The 7973-nt window shown below is 36.7% G+C and overlaps 1 non-coding gene across 1 annotated transcript; it reads left to right on the plus strand.

Moving 5' to 3' along the window:
- Positions 1-4618: 4618 nt before the first annotated feature.
- On the plus strand, positions 4619-4722 carry LOC134655571 (U6 spliceosomal RNA). Its single transcript, XR_010097448.1, has one exon. It is a non-coding gene; the product is annotated as a U6 spliceosomal RNA (small nuclear RNA).
- Positions 4723-7973: the final 3251 nt, after the last annotated feature.

Consider the following 7973-nt stretch of genomic DNA (forward strand, 5'->3'; position numbering starts at 1 on the left):
TATTAATTAAATATTAGGAAACCACTTCGGGAATATCATACCGGTAATTAAGTATAATGAAACTTACCTAATACAAAATTTTACTATATTTACTAAACCCCGATAAGTGTTTGCAGAACAGAATTAAATTACTTATAAATAATAGGTTTTGGTAGTAAATATTTATCAATTTCCCGGAACTGGTAGAAAGTAGGTAATTTTCAAGTAAAAAAATGCCGGTTTATCGAACGAAGCAGATAATTTGATTTGTTAAAATTCCAATTAGGAGCATGGAAACAATTGGCGACCTATGTATTCTTGGGGAGTTAGTGTAGTAACTATTAAATTAAAAATTAAAGAAATCCCTACGCTATATGCCAAAAAGCCATTTATGCCAAAAATGCGGGTTTCTTTTGTTTCCCAAAAAGTTTTAAGTCATAATGTACTGTTTGTCCGCATTTTCGTTAGTCATATTTTATTTTGAAAGAAAGAAAGAAAATACATATTTGGTTCAGAGACGCGTATTTTTTCAGGATTGCCATAAAACCAACCTAACCTACCTATCTCTGAGAGAGATAACCTTACGAAAATCCTGAAAAGTTAACGGTTTCAGTTTTGGACCAATATATGACAAACAATTAATCTGGGGGCACGGCAGTGCCCCCGCCAAGTCGAGCAAAACAATCGCTTCGAGAAAAGGATGGTACGGCCGTGCCTCTGGCCGTACCATCCTTTTCTCGAAGCGATTCAGGCCATTTTCGACGTCCTGTAATTTTGTGCTGGCTGAAGCTAGAACCCTGAATTTTCAGTAATATATAGGGCTTAACATGCTTAAGATATATTCTCAAAAACATTCAATTTGAACTAGTAGTTTAAGAATTATTGTACGTCAAAGTTCCTTATTTTCGACACTGACACACTCACTCACTCACTCACCTACGATCATCATAATTCTAAGGTACTTCTAGTATACCCACAAGCTTCAAATTTTAAACATAAGTAGTTTTCAGTTTATCAAGCCATAGAAAATCTAAAAATATTGCAATATCAGTCACGTTTTAAAGATCTACGAACTGCATAAGTAAGTTTGTAATCCCATATAAATATATGCTATTACAAAGTTACTGTTGCAGTTCCTACAAATAGTAGGTAAAGTAAAGGTACACTACGATGTACGATGTGAGTATGAATGAAGATGTGTTTCTTTATGATATGTGTATACATAGTATGGGTATGAGTACCCGAAAAGAAGGACTGCAGAATACAGAATACAGATCTTTATTGGTAAAAGCAGATTTTACAGGTCACATTTTATACATTATTTACACAAAATATATGTTGGTAGGTACTTACATATGTTCTTTAAATTACTTATTTACGTTTCATATTGTAAACTGCCTACAAAAAGAGATGAGATCCCATCAAAAACATTAACATGTAAAAAGGTGCAAGTCTCGCAACGCTTCTACTACAAAAAAGTTTTGAGATGTACCTAATGTGAAACCAAGTCGGTTATTTTAATCAGTGCCAGGGGGTGTTAAAACTGTATCAAATATATATCTTTAATGTATCCCACATTATGACTTAAAACTTTATGTCAAACAAAGGGACCTCCAAAAATGCCTTACATCGTTTTGGAAAAGAGCTGGGTGCTTAGCCAACGTGCAATCGTAAACGCTCCGTAGTGAGCGAAACGCAACTTCACTGTCGCACTATTAGTGTGGAAGAGTGATAGAGAGAGATGACTACGATACGCTACGGAGCGTTAACAGTTGGCACGTTGGCTACGCGCCCTGATACTCTTCAAACTGCTGGATTTAATTCTACCAACATAGCTAAGAACCACCGCAAAAACTCGCATTTCACGTTAAAAAAACCGCATCGAAATCGGACTCCATGCGTTGGACAATTTCGATGCCACAGACAAACAGACATATAGACAGACAGACAGAAATTTGGCGTTAAACTATAACATATAACACCCCTCTTTTTGCATCCGGGGTTAAAAATGGACCATAATACAAATAAAACGTTAAGAAAACCGTTTCTTTTTTCAGGGAAAATTTTATGTTTATAAACTGCGGCTAGTGAATCCGGATATCTCTAAAAGCTGAGGCAAAATTTGACGGCCCTAAAACTAATTAAATATAATTATAATATCAAACTGGAGTACTATATTTGAAAGAGAGGCCTGAGAAGACCCCAGGCGGCCTAGCCAAGGTGACCATCGCTTGCGCTTCGCTTTCAAATCGCTTTGTGTCTCTCTATCACTCTTCCATATTAGTGTAACAGTGGTTGCGTTTCGTTCGCTCCGTAGCGTTAGCGATTGGCATGTTATCTTCGGGGCCAGTACGGATATGATGGTCGTTCTTGTCTACGTGACAGCGTGATAAAACGGTGTCCGTCACTTTCTTTCCCACGGTGTTAAACAGTGACAGTTATTTTATCACGTGGATAAAGATGGATAAAGCTATCCATAATAGGCTGGCTGGCCCCGTACGTGAGCCGTCAAAATGCCAGGAATTATATGATGATTTAATTTTTTTGTCTCATTTTCATTGGAGTAAATTGAGTCTGACGTCATATAATAGTAGTTTCACTATCGATAGCAATTTATCTCTTGGGTACCCCAATTACGTCATTATGTGGTAAATTAATTACATTAATCTCCTTAAGGTGGACTAGCGCCACACCTGTGAAATCAATACCATAGTGGATACAGCGAAATTAGATAGACTATACATTAATATCGTCTATTAATTTCATAAAGGTAGGTAATCTATGTAGGTATTAATCTATTACAAATAACTGCCGTGCCGCCTCAGCCGCCTGTTGCGGTGAAGCCTACACACAAGGCTTCTTTTTAATGAATAATGAATAGGAATGAAAAAGTATAAGTTATTGAGTGTTAAAAACTTAGTCTTATTTTCACCCCACCTGAACCTAAAAAAATTAAAAAAAATCTTAACCTAAACTAAAAACTAACAAACATAAACATAAAAACTATTCACAAAATTCGCTCCGCGCCCATCCAGATGCAGAGGAGCCCATCACGCTCGTCGCGTTGCCACGTTGATCCGCGATGGACAACCTAAATGGGTCATGACTACTCTAAAACTGAATTGAATTCCTTAAATTCAATAAAACATTTTCATACATCTACCTACATATTTTAGCGTCTTTAGGTTTATCAATTGGAAGGCTATAATAAATTAAATGTTCAACACGCACTTGGGGTTTGGGGTCAGGGTGAAGAGGATCCGAACAGTTGAAAACAACCTTTTTGCGTGAGCATCACCGCGAAATAAGAGGGTATAATGTGGTGACTGTTGTAAAAGCCTCCTTTTAGCCGTAATTGAAATCACTCTGCAGATATTGCTAAAATTACAGTTTGCCTCGAGCCATTACGAGTAATAACCTCTGAAGTAGGATTATCTTTAGAAATATTTAGTTTTTACTGGGAGTTAGACTTTCTTTCGTCAATTATGCGTATTCAATAGAATGTGCCTACCTACGTATTAAACAGTAGAAAGCAAACTAGTAATTTCCAAAATGTACCTACTGTTCTATTTTCAGAAACGGCTTAATTTTATTTACCCATTCCCGACCACCGACCGTTTTATAAAAGAATTGTAATCGCTGAGCCCCTTTTCGGTTAAAAGGGCAGTAATACATTATCTATTGGTACCTGGTATATCGACAATGCGTTCGTATTACAGGATTGGAACACATTTGATAATTAGATGATTAAACAACTGTACCGATATTCGGAACCTAAAGTAATATATTGAGAGTGGCAACACTGTAGTTAGTCGTATTGTCCTTTTCTAGCATATACGTCCATCTCTCTCCCACACCCCCACCACTTCAGGCAGTTGCGTTTGACAATTTTGACAGATAGAAACAAACGCAAATTACCTCATTGGCTTGCTGTTTTTCCATCTGGAAGGTCGTGAAGCTAAACTGCTGGTGAGTTTTTGAATTTGTACCCCAGTTTAGCTGACTATATTGAAAAACAGTTTCTAACGGCTTTTGCCGTTCGAAATAAATATTTAAATTTAGTTGTCCGTTAAACTATCTAGCAAATAAAAATGATCCGGAATAGTGATGTGCAAGTGTTTTCAAAGGCTGCCTGCGCGCACCGTGGCTATGCCAATGAAAATACTAAAACACATGGTAGAAAACACATCGAGCTGGTAAAGCGTGCACGTGTCACCATTATAATTTAATTTTATTAAGTCTCTTCCGAGTCTTGTTAGTTTAAATCTTTGTGTGTGTATAATAACGGTTGAAATTATATAATACTTAAATGGTGATGTGTGGAGGTATACCCTTTCAAGTGATTTGTGTTTTCGAATACGAATGGATCGGATAGTTAATACGTGTTACGTAGAACCTACGTATTAAGGTAGAAGCTTATAGACGTGTAGGTTTTTTATCTGTCCAAGTATCTATCAGCAATTTATCTTTTTATCCCGTTCCGGGTTAATATAATATTGCAAAATTAATTTTTTGGTAATAAACTTGCTGATAAATAACGTGTACCCGAATAGGAGTCGACGATATTTCCGCTCTAAGGGACACAAGGTAACGAACAAACCTACATCGCAAACATTGCATTTATTTTTGTGGAAAGTGAGTACTTCGGCAGTACATAAACTTAAATCTGACTAGACATAGAGAGAGATTAGCATGGCTCTGCGCAAGAATGACATGCGAATTCGTGAAGTATTTCACTCTGTATCTATCAACTTATATCTCTCCAACTAGATCTTTGATTTATGTAGGTAGGTACCTACTGAAATATATAACTTAGCAGGTACTTACAGCTTTAAAGGTTAAGGAAAAGAACTCTTGCATGTAGGTGCTATATGTGCTTGTGTTATTTTGAATTTGAATAACTTGATTATTAATTCTATACGTAACTACATACAAGAGGGTCAATTCTTAAGCCTACTTACCTACCTACATAAATAGTACACTTAAATTAAACGTTTCAAATAAAATCGGAAGCCTGTGACATGGAAGGGCATTAACGATACGGGAATCTTTAGATTGATTCATTGACGAAGACGCATGGTTTGGTTCATATTGTCAAATTATATTAGTTAACTGTAGAGTTAAAGTTTAGTTTTGGCAAATCTGCGCGTCACCGTGAATGACACTTTCTAAAAGTGCCTGTTAAAGCCGGCGTAAAGCCTTTCACCTTGTCGAGCAAGGAACCCGCAACTTAGGGAATATTACCCATAAACTCAGGGTATTTGATTTGAATGATACTTATTCTTAAACTTACGTTTGTTATGGTTCCACCTGCTAAGGTGCGCCTAAGAGAATCTTTTATTCGTTCACAAACTAACGTCAAGTTATTTGTGATGAAACCAATTTATTATGTACCTATCTAAACCTGCGCAAGGCTGCCATGTTTACACCTGCGTAAGGTGTGCCAAAAGAATCTTTGATTCGTTCACAAACTAACGTCAAGTTATTTGTGATGAAACCAATATATTATGTACCTATCTAAACCTGCGCAAGGCTGCCATGTTTATACCTGCGTAAGGTGTGCCAAAAGAATCTTTGATTCGTTCACAAACTGACGTCAAGTTATTGATGATGATATTATAACCTATGTAAGCCTGCGCAAGGCACGTCAGACATATTCACAGAAATATAAATGATATGGTCATAACACAGGCGTGCAAGTAGACCACAATCACAAAAATATTACAAAGATTAAGTTGTAAATATCTCTTTTTAGAGAATGTAAAAATGGTTTAAAATAATGTTTTGGGTAAAAATCAGTCGAAATAGGCAAGGCTTCGTTATTAGAGTTTTCATTTTTGTTTACCAATCTATTTCAAGGGTCCCGAACACCCTATTGGCTAAACCCGAAATTGGGCTAATTAACTGTGGTAAAAGTGAAAACTGCTTTCCATTTACATAACATTTCTAAAATTATAATAGGTAAAATAAAAACCTAAGATTCCAGGCCTATCTCGACTCATTTTTATTTTAAAGATGGAAAAAAAATCTTTGCACCCTAATATAAAATTGTGGTCTGGAGACGCTAAGCCTCATAACTTGGGTGGCATAGATAATACTAAGAGATTTAGTCACCTAATTTCGACTATAAGCCCAGGCAGAATATTGATAATTAGAATAAGGAGTGGTCAATCCTCCAAGGTCCATACAATCTGTGGACTCTAATTAAATCAGGCTCGGTAAGCTCACGACACGACAGAGCTTACGATTCCATTCTGAAATAAGCTATGTTTACAATATATATTACCCATGGTGTGAAACAAACAGCCTGCTCAAGGTGTACAAAGGGTCCGTTTAACGACCCTATAAACATCTACAAACCTTTGAAATCTAGGCCTGCTACAATATGACAGACTAGAAATAAATACATATGATCCCAATGTAAGAGCAGCTCACAGTTGCATAAATTATATTTGGCTGGAGAGCACTTGTCTTTCAGTTAACATGTTTACGAGTACCTACCTATGTACACGACATGACCAAGGTTACCTACCTTTTTACATAATTATTATATCCCTGACTGCCATGGTATATTAGGAAAATTATCATGTGCTGGCGGTGCTGCACAAGCATGTTTGAAATAAAATATACAAAACTGGCCTAACGGGCGTTTATGAATTATGTATTTTACACCCTTGTGTCTGTATTGTGACCCTGGAAGTTTTAAACCACCTGTATCGTAAGTGCTCCTATGCACGGATTAAGTTTATAATAAACTACCCATGCCCTAACCTCAAGGGCAAGTGCTTCTATGCACGGACCAGATACTGTTGTCACTTATTTCATTTATCATGACTTGTCATAGTTTGATACTACACGTTTAATAAATTTAAGACCGTGGAATGTACCCACTACAAAAGGTTTTTAAAAATAGTGACTGAATGGTTTGTACGAACGGTTCTAGCACAGTTTCTGGGCGGTCACGTCTAGGGCATGACCCTCTAGTTCTCAATTTATACAAAATTATAGCATTGTGATACTGTTCGCTTTGCACAATAAAATAGGGGAACAGGAGCACGCCTTGCGAAAAGGCGAAGCTATTTTGAAACGCAAACCTTTCAAAAATAGATTGAAATATATAAATAATTATGTTTTTGGTGTGGAACATGTAATTGTACACCCAAACAAATGCAATCATTTATTATATGTTAGCAAAACTCTGCCAAAGTGTTAGTCTGTCTCTACAGTGTAACCTGAAGGCATGAATGCACATGAATCTCTTGAAACATGGTGGATTAACTAATTTACACCCCGTCTGTGTCTTGCTCCTACCAAATCCACAAGTTGAGGACCTCAACCTATCTAGGCACCCTTCTTGCTCGAGACCTGAAAAAATAATCTCATGCAGTCAAGTGTCGGAAAACCAGGTCCACACTCTTAGCACTACCGTGAATATATCTAAGAACTCTGTATACTGCCTTCCAGGAGGCGGGATGTTAATAGACTAGCCTATATAGTAGGCCAGAGATATAGTATACAAAAGCACACTGGCCCAAATCCAGTAATATTATATGCACTTCAGAATACAAAATAATTGACTATTCTGCGTATATTTGATATCAAAAAGTTACAATTACCTACCCTTAGGTCATAAGGAGGATAAATATACATAAATATCAAATATATTCGACAAAGTGTTGACCCTAGCATTGGATAAAATAGAGGTTCCTCTTAAACGGCATCTGCGCTGTTGGCTTTGGGCCCATGGGTGCCCGGCAAAAGGTCGGGGACCCCATGGTTCCGCACAGTTATTGCAAATAATGTAAAATCACAAAATAAACACAAATTTTCATTTTGGTTAAAAACACATATGCGATGAGCTAAGGTTTCGAATTAAGTACCTTATTCTTAATCTGGAAAGAGAAGACTGAATATTCAGAATTAAGCTATGTCTATGAATGGTTTACATAAATTAAGCCACTTTAGCGTTCAGAAACAATCAAGTTTATGTCTAC

This window comes from Cydia amplana, chromosome 16, assembly GCF_948474715.1.
Source record: "Cydia amplana chromosome 16, ilCydAmpl1.1, whole genome shotgun sequence".
NCBI lineage: Eukaryota > Metazoa > Arthropoda > Insecta > Lepidoptera > Tortricidae > Cydia > Cydia amplana.